Here is a 12,178-nt window from a genome sequence, read left to right as displayed (position 1 = left end):
CAAACAAACTGAGTAATAAATGAGAGCCACCGAAGAGCAGTGATGGGGCCCACACCTAAGCTGCTAACGCATGCCGACCATCACCGGCAGACATTTATATTAGAGAAATGAGGAAGCTGTCACTAGAATGAAGAGACAGTTATGGGGCACCGTTTGTAAAGTTGTGCACATCGAAAATAACAGCAACAATTCTTATTTAGCTCCAAAACCTCATAAAAATGTAGAGTGAATTTTTAAAAGTGACTTTTTTCATCACATTTAGAGGAATATTTTTGATCTTCTTTACATTTAATTTTGTTGTGAAAAATATATTGAGTTAAAATCCTTGTTAAATCCAAATGCTAAAAACAAATCTAAATGTTAAATCTAAATCTAAATGTTCAATGTTCAATGTTAAATATAAATGTTAAATATAAATATAAATGTTAAATATAAATATAAATGTTAAATGTTGCTCCGTGATCCTAAATATTTAGCTGATATGCAAATTCACACTGACGCCTGGCGAAAATACCAAAATAAAAGCACCTTAAAGAGATACAGACTTAGCAATAGCAACTTAGCTTGTCCGTACCATAGACTGGGTCAGTTTTGTCTCTGAGCGTTGTGAAACCCCTTTGTGGACTCCAAAACTGCCTATCCAGCATATTTACGGCGTGCAGTCCGGCTATAAGCCGTAGGAGTCATACTGACAGACTATGGTTGGGATATCTGTATCGCTTTATGATGCTTTTATTTTGGTGCTTCTGCTAGGCGACAGTTTGAATTTGTATTGGGCGCCTTTAGTACGAAAATAAGAGCTTCATAAAGTGATGCATTTATCCTAATCATAGTCTGTCAGTATTGACTTCTATGGGTTATAGCTGGACTGCCCGCTGTAAAAATGCTATATTGGCAGTTTTGGAGGTCACAAAGGGGTTTCACAACACTCAGAGACAATACTGACTCAGTCTATGGTACAGACAACCTATGTTGCTATTGCTAAGTCTGTATCGCTTTATGAAGCTTTTATTTTGGTATTTCCGCTAGGCAGCATGAATTTGCATATCAGCTAAATATTTTGGATCGTGGAGCAACATTTAACATTTAGATTTAGATTTAATATTTATAATTATATTTAACAATTTGATTTAAAGCTTCTGTTGGTGGTCACAGAGTAAACATCTGTTCAGAGAGAGGGACTTTGAATGTAAACACTATCCCTCCCAACCAGATTTCCTCTTAGACCCCCAACACAGATCGGCGTGTGCAATTATGATAGTGCCGACTCATAACCAATCGGGAGGGCATAGTAGGGCCGCCCCTTAACCCATCAGGACAGAGGATTGGAGATTAGCTATGATTGGTCCGTCATAATGGGAACGAGGGGAATAATAACATTGCTTGATACAAAGGCATTGGAAAACACAGAGATTTCGCAATAGTCTCAAAATTACTCCACTTACCAATGAGTACCGATGGGCATTATGACCTTTTCTCCAAACCCAGCAGAAAAAGATAAGGTTTTTACATTATTCCTACCAACAGCAGCTTTAAACTGGAACATTTATATTTATATTTAACATTTATATTATATTTATATTCAACATTTATATTTACATTTAGCATTTGGATTTAACAGTGATTTTTAACCTAATATATTTTTCAGAACAAAATTAAATGTGAAGAAGATCACAGATTTTACTCAAAATGTGATAAAAAGGTGACTTTTAAAAATTCACTCTACATTTTTATGACGTTTTGGATCTAAATGTTGAGAAAGGTGCCTGTTATTTTCTGTATGCACAACTTTACAAACGGCGCCCCATAGACAGTGTTCATCGTAAAGAGGAGACAGATCTTTCCTACCCTCTTTCACTCCCTGTCTACTTCTCTCATTTTGCACGCACACACACAAACACACTTGAATTGTGGCTATCAGCTCAGCGGGGGACTAATCAGAGCGAAGCAGGGTGCTAATGTAGGCCATAATGACTGGAGCTCTCCAGTTACACCAATGTAACCCTGGTAGGAACATTCACAGGTGGTGGAAGCTACTGCTTGTGCCACACACACACACACACACACACACACACACACAGCCGAGGACACTACCTCTACAAAAGAGTCTAAAAGAAAAAGAGAGAGGAGGCCGAGTCAAAGCTGAAATCAAAGGAAGTGAGCAGAGGAAGAACTAACTAGTCTGGTTTTCATTTCTCTGGTACCTTTCATAGAGAGCAACTGCTTTTGCATAGTAGTTATCTCACTGATGTAGGTCCTACTTTTTGATAACAACTTAAAATGTGTACTTCATAAAGCTGGTACCACTAATTGTTAACTAGTGTAATAGTCGATTAACTATGTAAGGCTTTTTGAAGTGTAATCGTCAAGCATTTGGAGGTTGCCGTGTCTGAAATATGGGGATTTGCTACTTTGATTTATTGCTTATCACGGGAAATGATTGTTTTTGTACCTTGGATTGTTTGTTGCACACAAGAAGCAGTATGACAATGTCACGTTAGCTATGGCAAACGCATTAAAGCCGCTTAAGCTGACTTATGATACTTAATTAATTGACCAATCAGGAAAATAATCTTTGGATCAGATCTGAAAATCTAACAATCAGATACAATTGAAAGTCCTTAAATGTATTTCTAAGTTAACATTAATGCAGCTGGAGCTACTCAAATAGTTGTTGAATTTTTAAAGCTATACTTAATGCCCTCTCACTTCTCTTGATTTGATCAAATATGTTAAAGCTAGGCAAGGCAAGTTTATTTTTAAAGCACCATTCATACAAAGAGCAATTCAAAATGCTTTACAGAGTTAAAAACAAAAAACAGAACAGTAACAATCAACAAAAACACACAGCAAACACTTCAAACATTTACATTTTCTGGCCAGTTATGTTTGGTCTACTCTCTCTCTCTCTGTTTACTTCTGTAACTTAACGTACATAGTAAATAGTGTTGGGTCTTATTATTTATTCAAATAAGGAGGGATTATTAATAATCAGCCCCCTCACTGCTCTGAAGTCCGTAACTTGCAGAGTCTTACTGTCCCGCCGGACACAGAATCACAACTGATCTTGTCTTAACCGAAATGAACCCTTTAATTATTCAGTCATCTCAGAACTTCTTCCCAAGGATTAAGACTCACACGCTGAATCTTTTCTATGTCGAGTTGCAGCCCCTCTTGACACCCCTGCAGGGTGCCCGTATACACAACATTTAATTGTAGATCCAAAATCAGTTTAATTCCATAACGCCATCCTTGTCAGAAAAAAGCTAGGGTTGGTAGTCACGGAAAACTAGCATGAGTTTGAATGTAGCATTTTTGCAGGACTTTGTCTAACCCCTCCCCCACAAAATGACGCCCCCGCTCACATGCACGAGCGCCGCTGCTTCGCGACCATATGAACGTGACTAGGGATGACCACAATTAATCGATTATAGATTAATTGATTGTTAAGAAATTACTCGAAACACGCATTTTTGTTATCAATTTTCCGTCACGTGGAACAAACATCATGTGGTCTTATATTACACTCAGCTATCAGGGAAGTGTTTTAAGTTTAAAGCATGTTTGGATGAGATTCAGCTGTTAAAGGTGTTGCGCACAGCGGAGATGCTCAGCTGGGGGTCAGGTCTGCACGTGCGCTTTTTTGAAGAGGATCAATACTCAACTGCTGCCAACAACGACACGGACACGAAGGTTGACAACTTTAAACAGGACATTTCCCCACCTTTGGATACGAAGGCAACAGACAGGTGGGAAATTCAGGTACGCTATGTTTGCAGACTAGCAACATCAGAGCGGTCCCTAATCGTGACTGATTCAAAGCCGGTCCTCAGCACATCATAAGAACACATTATGTATGGTTTGCCATCGGGACATTAATATCATTTAAACCAGTATAACAAAAAGTGAATATAAATCTGACTACCAACCCCAGCTTTAATACAGGACTTGAATTTGTAATATAGAGTTCGTCCATTGCCTCTTAGCAATTGAATAAAAAGAACCAAGCTAAAAGATTAACTGGGGGATAGCAAAGAAGAGACAAGTAAATGCGGAAACCCTGTGCTGTAAGAGTGGAAGGTCCAGGACAAACTGTTTGCGTGCATGTATTTGTGTTTGCTTTTGGTTTGTTATTTGTGTTAGTGCTATATCCGGGTGCGCAATCCTTCACCGCCGTGACGTCCAGTGTTCCCTGCCACCCAGGCACTGTAAGTACATCCTGGCAAGGCAATGGGGGCAGGCTACATAGTCTTACTTTATTTATTTATTTACTTATTTGTGCCTTGTGCATGTATGTGTGTGTACCACAGCCCAGGGCTACAGCTGGGGGAAGAGAAATTTGGGCCTGCACCTGCACGGGGATAATTAATGTGGACAGAGTGTTACCCAAATAAATCAGTGCCTCCTGCAGCCTCAACAGGACTTTTCTGTTTAGGGTCAAAATCTTCCCTCTCTGCACTGGATTAATCATGCCTGCAAGCAGAGTTGGGGTACAGGCGGCAGGGACACAAGCTGTATTTGTGTGTACGTGTGTGTTTGTGAGTTTGTTCAATGTGTGTGTCTGTGCGTTCGTATGCCCTCTCAAAGAGAAGCTGCGAGGCTATTTTTTCCCCCTGTACACCTCTATCCTCAGCACTGTAATCTCTTGGAGGACAAACAAAACAACAGAAAGTCATAATTTCCACTGTTGTATAATTAGCCCCACCCTCTCCGCTACAGTGATGAATAGGTGAACCTTTTGTTTGCATTTGTCATGCTGCGGTGGCATTGTCACAGATGTGAGAACGTGTGATGCAGAGGTGCGGGGGGTCAATGCATGCAGGGATGGGTGTGGGTGCAGGTTTATGATGAGATGTTTCTGCGTGTGTTTTGGGGCCTCTAGCATTTTTGGATCCTCCTCATTCTTCTCTACATATTTCTTGTAATGAGGCCTTTCAGTCTGAGCTGTCCCTTGTCTACAGAGTGCTTATCTTTACCTCTACGCTGCACTCTCTGACAGCAGGTCTGCTGCTCTGGTCCAGTGCAGATCTATGTCCTACTCTGTCCACTCCTATCTCCCAGACTGATAGCCTCTGATTGATCTCATCACCTCCCTCATCTATTATTCATGCTACCTTTTGTGTCCTGATGGAGGAAGGGCAGAAAGTGGAAAGAAGACACTACTTGTTTGCTGGGACCGTCCGTTTGGTTATAGGCAGAGAAACAAGCCTCCTTCAAATTAGGAAGGAGATGTTTTTTGCCGTCCAGCCTCAGACATGTGTTCATGGATCTTCCCAACCTGATTGATCTGTGTAATAGAGTGAAATAGCTCTGGAATTGCCGCCCCATGGGGCTAAACAGAGATGGGCACAGGGACAAAGAGACGTGTACTTACTGCTGTTTGGGGAGGAAATTAATGGTGCATTTTTTGTTTTTATAATGTGATTTAATGATGCAATTCGTCTAATAAAAAGAACATTTTTTAACATTTACACGTTCATTTACACATTCCCTCCTTCACAGAGGGAAACCCAGTGGGCCAATACAAACATCTCACTCCTCTCACCCACTCAGAGTGCTGCAGGCCTTTTTTATTGCACTGTGATGGATGATTTCAGTTTGGCATTTTCACCACGGCGCGACATCCAAACACAACCCCCTCCCTATTTGAGTGCATAAGGAGGACATCCCATATTTACAAAGCCCACATCTAATGCATATTGAGTGTGTTTTGTAAAGGATCATTTGATTGTCTTGTAAATGAAGCTTTGCCTCTCAGCTGCTAATTTAGCCACATTCCATCTCATTAGAGAGGAGAAGGAGAACAAACGACAAAAGCATTCTCTGAGAAATGAACCCTCGTTTGGTTTCAAACAGCCATCCATGCTACTGGAGTGCCAAGTGTTCAAGTAATCTTACATTATAGGAAGGTGTAAGAGTGCAGCAGTGGTTCAGCAAAGTTTAAACAGAGTTCTCTCACTTTCTCTACCTTCCCTTTTCCTCCCATCCCTCATGTTTCCCCTCCACCTTCCCACCCTGTCCCTTTATCTCTTTAGAGGATGTGCAAGTGTATCTAGTTTCCAGAAGCGTTTAGCACCTTAGCCACAGAACCCGGACAGGAAGCCCACTCGATTTGCAATGTATCAATTGCTCCGAACAACACTTGACTTGCCTCCACCTCCTTGTGCTCAGTGTGCAGCCAGCTCAGCACACACTTCTCACATACCTTCACATTAAAGCATTCAAGTCAAATTTGCAAACACAAAGAGGCAAGGCAAGGTAACTTTATTTGTATAGCACATTTCATACACAAGGGCAGCTCCATGTGCTTTACATTAAAACATTAAAAGCATTGGAACATTCAGTCAAGCATAAAAGAACACAATTAAAATGAAAAATATGATAAAACAGAAAAGAAAAGTAAAATAAGAAATATATGAAGAATAAAATTAGAATTTGAATTTAAAGTGAGTTAAAATGAGCTAAGATAGGGAGGCAGTGGCACATAAAAAATTCTTAGTCTTTGATTTAAAAGAGGTGAGAGTTGGAGCGGACCTACAGCTTTCAGAGAGTGTGTTCCAGATATGTGGTGCATAATGACTAAACGCTGCTTCACCATGTTTCGTTCTGACTCTCAGGACTGAAAGCAGACCACTACCTGATGACCTCAGAGGTCCAGATGGTTCATAAAGTAGCAGCAGATCATCATGTATTTTGGGCCTAAACCATTCAGTGCTTTATAAACCATCAGCAGGATTTTAAAGTCTATTCTCTGACAGACAGGAAGCCAGTGTAGAGATCTAAGAACTGGAATGATGTGATCTACTTTTTTGGTCCTTGTTTAGACTCGAGCAGCAGCATTCTGTATGAGCTGCAGTCATCTGATGGACTTTTTAGGGAGTCCCGTAAAGACACCGTTACAGTAGTCTAGTCTGCTAAAGATAATGCATGGACAAGTTTTTCTGCATCCTGATAAGATATTAGTCCTTTAATCCTTGATATGCTCTTAAGGTGATAGTAGGCTGACTTTGTAATTGTCTTAATGTGGCTGCTGAAATTGAGAAGAATTTCTGTTCCTGTTACATGTAGTATTGTGCATATACCATAACCATGCATGCATGTCTTCATCAGCTCAAACACCTTGGGGTACATAGATGAATGCATTCCTATGTACACGCACACACACTCAGAGAATCTGACCTTGGCTCTGGTTAGTCCCGGGGTTCATTCTCCGGCCAAACTGGCAAGTCAAATGGGTCTGATAGCCAAGACAGCCTCGGCCTCTGCGAGGCTGCTATCATCTGTTAAACAGAGAGACACACAGAGGGACAAAGGCAGACACAGTGTACAGAACAACAGAAAACAAAGCTGTAAATATGAGAGTACAAAGAAGGATTGGAGGCAGAAGAACATAAAGGCTTTGTGTTTGCCTTTTTTTGTTTGTATGTGTTAGTATGAATGCAGGTGTGTTGTCACCTGCACTTTTGCACGTTTGCATCTGTGTGCATCCAAATGTGTGTGTATGCCTTCACACGCTGCACTTGCAAATGTATGTGTACGTATACGTGAGTAAGTGAGAGCAGGCATGAGCGCCTGAGGTGATGCCTTTTGAAAGGCACTTTAGAAATTAAAGCAGTGCCACTGTTCTGTAATGGGGCTTAAATGATCCAGAAAACACAAGATATATTGAGCATTTAATGAAACACGCAGCACCCTCCTTAATTCTGCTCTCAGCTCTGCAGGAGCGTCTGCCAATCCTGCTTATATGCATAACAAATAGATACAGACACGTGCATACATTGTTGTGATTTTTCATTCACTTAAATATTTTTTTTATTTAATACAAACAGTGTTTTGCACAAAATTAAATCCATTATTTATAAATTCAAATAAAAGGAAGGACCATAATTGAAGTGACAGTTCTGTCCTTAGAGTGAATGTTATGTTTTATGTGCTAGTTTTTTTTTCTGTGTATCAGCAGGATTACAGGAAAACTATTAGCAACATTAAAATAAAAAAAATGGCTTGAATTAGATCTGGGTTGACTCACAAACAAACAATGATATACTCAAAAAACCTCTTTTTCAAGAGTGACCTGGCCAAGACGGCAGCACTAAATAGGTTACAACACACAAGCACACAAAACCACACATATAGAATACGGTCAAAGTTTCACATGGTTACATGATTACACAGTCCAATCACAAGCATAACATTGTAACATTATGATTATCACACACATTTTGTGACACCGGTATCTGATAAGAAGCTGCCATGATTAGGATGCTGTTTTAATCAAAGCATTGCATATTTACACACATGTACCTCATGAGTTTTTTCTATATAGTTATGACACATAACATGCATCCCCCCCTGATTTGAGATACTAAATAAATCCACAGCCAAGATGCAAATTTTTCACTGAGTCACAACCATGTTTTAGGGTGATGCCTCATGTTTTGTAAATGTATCCCGACATACATGATGGTAGTGCTTGCAGATTTGCAGAAGTCTGCGTGGTCATTTGGCGTGCACACATCCTCAAGTCCATCTTCCTCGTTTGTTTCAATGCAGAGAACAGAGAGGCAGCCGCTCTGTCCCTCAATTGTCTGTGAATGTCCTTTGTGGTTTAGCCATACATTAATAATGTAAAGGTAATGATCTCTAGACTAAAGGCCCTGTCCTGTTTTGTCTTCCCTCTCTCTCTCTATCTGTCTCTCCTCCCGTCTGTCTGTAGACCGGACGAAGGAAGAACGAGGAAGAATAGCGGGCGATTGTTGTCCAAACGGGGTGAGTCAAAAAAACAGAGGAATTCCTGGCTGTGCTGTAGAAACAACGCAGGCACCGCTTTGCCTCATTGATTACTTGAGGGAAAAGTGTGAAGGAAGCAAAGGATCATTCTGAGAAAACATCTCTGCTCGGCCTTTCCTTTGCATCTGGAGTTCAGTCTTGCAGAATGATGGATGAGGAACTTGCACTGTGGCCTCCAATGTCCTCTCCTCTTCCTCTCTCCTTATCCTCCACCTCTTGCTTCTCCAAACACACACACATACACACACACACTCAGACACAGTGTTAGCAAGTGATGGATGGGGAGCTGGCAGTGTGGCAGTAAGAGCAGACATCCAGAACTACACTGCCACTTATTCATTTGTCGTCGTATTCACATCTTTATTTATACATCTTCCTCCATAAAAACATCTAAATATAGATGTTTCTGCCTTTTCACACACATTATGAAAGTATAGAAAAGTGTTGGTGTTGTTACTCTTACCAGAAATTGAGTGAAGAAGAGTTTGAAGCTGATGTTGTACTGGATTATTTTCTGATAAAAAAAAAAAACCTTGACCAGGTTTGTGTCCTGAGTTTTATGCATTCCCTGATTCTCCCAGTTTGCTTTTGGAAAATGTCAGACATGCGTGAATGATGGACAGCAGGCCGCCTACTCAACATTACACATTATTAATCATGTTCATGTTGTCTGAAATGAGGAGAAGAGGAGCAACAATAGAAAAGATGAGGAGAAAGATGAAGAAACAGAGGGTTGAGGGGGGGGGGGGGTTGTAGGAGTGGGGGTGCTAAAAGGAGGGTTAGAAAGCCACAAATAACCACCATCAATCATGACGCCGTCAACATTTTCACATGTTCAGATAGCCTGTTATTGGCAGCAGCCTGGGATCGCTGTGTGTACAGTGTGTTTCTTGCGTGTCTGATTTCGTTCTGACCTCTCTCCCTTTCTAACCGTCTCCGTCTCTCCTTAAACTGACGCCATAAACAACAACAGTTTAAAAAAATCACCCTCGTCAGCAGGAAGCTGGCAGGTGTGTTAACTCCCCCAGTACCAAATTAGGATGTGCAAGATTGCAGAAACACCTCGACTCTCATACCTCCCTTTTTTAATCACAAACATTTACATGGAGGATGCCTAGATGGAAACACACATTAAGCTTTAGCCAAGGGTTTGCTTTGGGCGGTGGGCAAGGCTCCGCTTCACGCTCAACCCCTCCAAAACCAAACTGGGATCTTCGCCTGAGAGAAAAACCTCAGGTCAGCCTCTGTCTGGGGAGCTGTAACCTACTGATTTATATGAATTTTATAGCCCACAAATAAGTAAATGTGTTGAAAGTGCATACTAAAGCATCCAAATCGGATCTCCGAGGATTAGCCTGGGAAAAAACAGAAAGAGATGGCCTTTGGGAAGTTGCGCAAATACTGCAAATATCTCTTACACTTTCTTGGATCAGAAATCGGAAATATGAAAAGTTGTTTGAGCTCTACTGAGAAAACATCCAGAGGTTAAGTTTTTCTCCAAAAATAAGTTGCAGAAAGTTGTGTTCTTTTAAAATTAATCTCATTAATGTGTGAATAATAACACCTTATGGAAATGCACTATGGCATGCAGCCTTAAGATGTGTTATAGTGTGTGCATGTCACTGTAAAACACACATTTTGTGCTCCTGTTTATTATGGAGAAACAACACTAGGGGGTGCTCAAGGTTTGTCCAGACAACTGTTGAGGTTTCATACTGCTTCAGACCCCTCTGCGCTCAAGTGTGTGTTTGTGTGCATACAGATTTGAAAGTGTTGTGCACTTGCCGCCCAGAGAGCAATCCAGTTCAAAGCCACGAGTCAAGTCTTCCTTTTTCTGTCATCACCATCAAACCTCATCCTGCCACAAGACCTCTTTATCATTAACTCCGTGACTGTGTGTTTGTCACAGGGCGGTCAGAGGTCAAGTTTCTAAGTTACAAAGTGTTAAGCTATAACAGGGTTAATAGATGAAGGTTTTTAAAAGACACTGGTTCAGTTATTTAATGCTATGGAATATGTTCAAACCTGCTGAGTGGACAAAGCAATAGTTAGATGTTGGTCTTTCTTAGGTTTATTCAATATTTGCAAGATGCACTAATTCTGTATTTATATGAACCTTTTATGCTTTTTTTCAGTGCACACAAACACACACACATGCACGCACACACGTATTAAAAAGTGATAAAAGCACCCTATCTGTTTCTACACTGTGTAAAAAAAATCCTGATTTCCGGCCTTTTAATTTTCTGCTGGCAGTTTTTGTTTCATCCCTAAGATCAGCTTACAGACAGTCATTCAGTCATGCAGCTTCAAGCTGAAACATACTGGGACTAATCCATCCACACTGGAGGTTCATTTGCACATTCCTCTTTAGTATCCCACAGTTTGGATGACCTGTTTCTTGTTGAGGAGTTTTCCATCTTTTCTTTTATTCATAATGACAAAGTCAAAACCCGTCCACTGACCTCCAGCTCTACTGTTGTGGGATTCGCTTGCCGGTGGCTGCAAAAATGACATATTAGTACAATGGTAAATGAGATACATATTTTTTCCAAAGAGAAGAGAAACATATTGAAACAGGCGTCTGCTGTGTTGTGAGGTCTTGGTGAACTGTACTTACTTGTTTGTCTGTGTGTTTGTGGCCAGACTGTGTGGCTGGGAAAAACACAGCGCCCCGGGCATTAAGGGCAGTGGCACAGTACAGAGCGCCATTTCCACTCCTTCACCACTTGGAACAGTTGTGTCACACTCTCAAGTTTGTGGTACTTTGAAGGGGAAAAATAACCCACAGCATATACTTGTTTTTTTTTTTTTTGATGCACTGGAATGTTTGCCCCATATTATGAAAGAAAAACCCTAGAATTAAAATCTACTGTAGCTCATGTCTTGTTTTCCACACTTTTAGCATTTTTAGGCAGCATTTGAAATAATTCCAGATCCAGAATCCTAAATAGATTTGAAGTAACACATTTGTGTGTTTTATTTAGTTATTTTATACAAATTAATTATTAATGAATTTCATTTTATATTTTTGCTTTTCCACAAGTCCTTAGATATTAAAAATATATACAGATATTTATATAATCACTTATATTTTCCTGCTTCCTGGTTTTCCTAGAATATTTCCTGGGTCTTGTTGTCGATTGAGAAATAGTTTGATCACAGACCGAGTCACCCCCAGCCCTCCAGATGTGTGTCTTTGAGGCAGCGCAGGCAAGAGACAGTGTTGATGCTCAGGCTCCAGATAACGGAGACAAGTAATCCTAAACATGGATGTGTAGTAGAAATGCATCTGTTCATTGTCAGCCTGTAGGGATGTTGACTGATGATGCACCTGACTCCTCTCCTCCTCTTCCTCCCCCTTCTGTAGTCACTTTCAGACTCTGAC

The 12,178-nt window shown here is 40.6% G+C and overlaps 1 long non-coding RNA gene across 1 annotated transcript in view; it reads left to right on the top strand.

Moving 5' to 3' along the window:
- Nucleotides 1-9,232, top strand: part of LOC117821849 — a 30,640-nt gene extending 21,408 nt beyond the window's left edge. Inside the window, exon 3 of the long non-coding RNA XR_004633070.1 lies at nucleotides 8,717-9,232. This is a non-coding gene — a long non-coding RNA (uncharacterized LOC117821849). The remainder of the gene's footprint in view (nucleotides 1-8,716) is intronic.
- Nucleotides 9,233-12,178: the final 2,946 nt, after the last annotated feature.

The sequence above is a fragment of the Notolabrus celidotus genome, chromosome 11 (genome assembly GCF_009762535.1).
Source record: "Notolabrus celidotus isolate fNotCel1 chromosome 11, fNotCel1.pri, whole genome shotgun sequence".
Lineage (NCBI taxonomy): Eukaryota > Metazoa > Chordata > Actinopteri > Labriformes > Labridae > Notolabrus > Notolabrus celidotus.
This window is presented reverse-complemented; position numbering and strand designations above follow the sequence as displayed.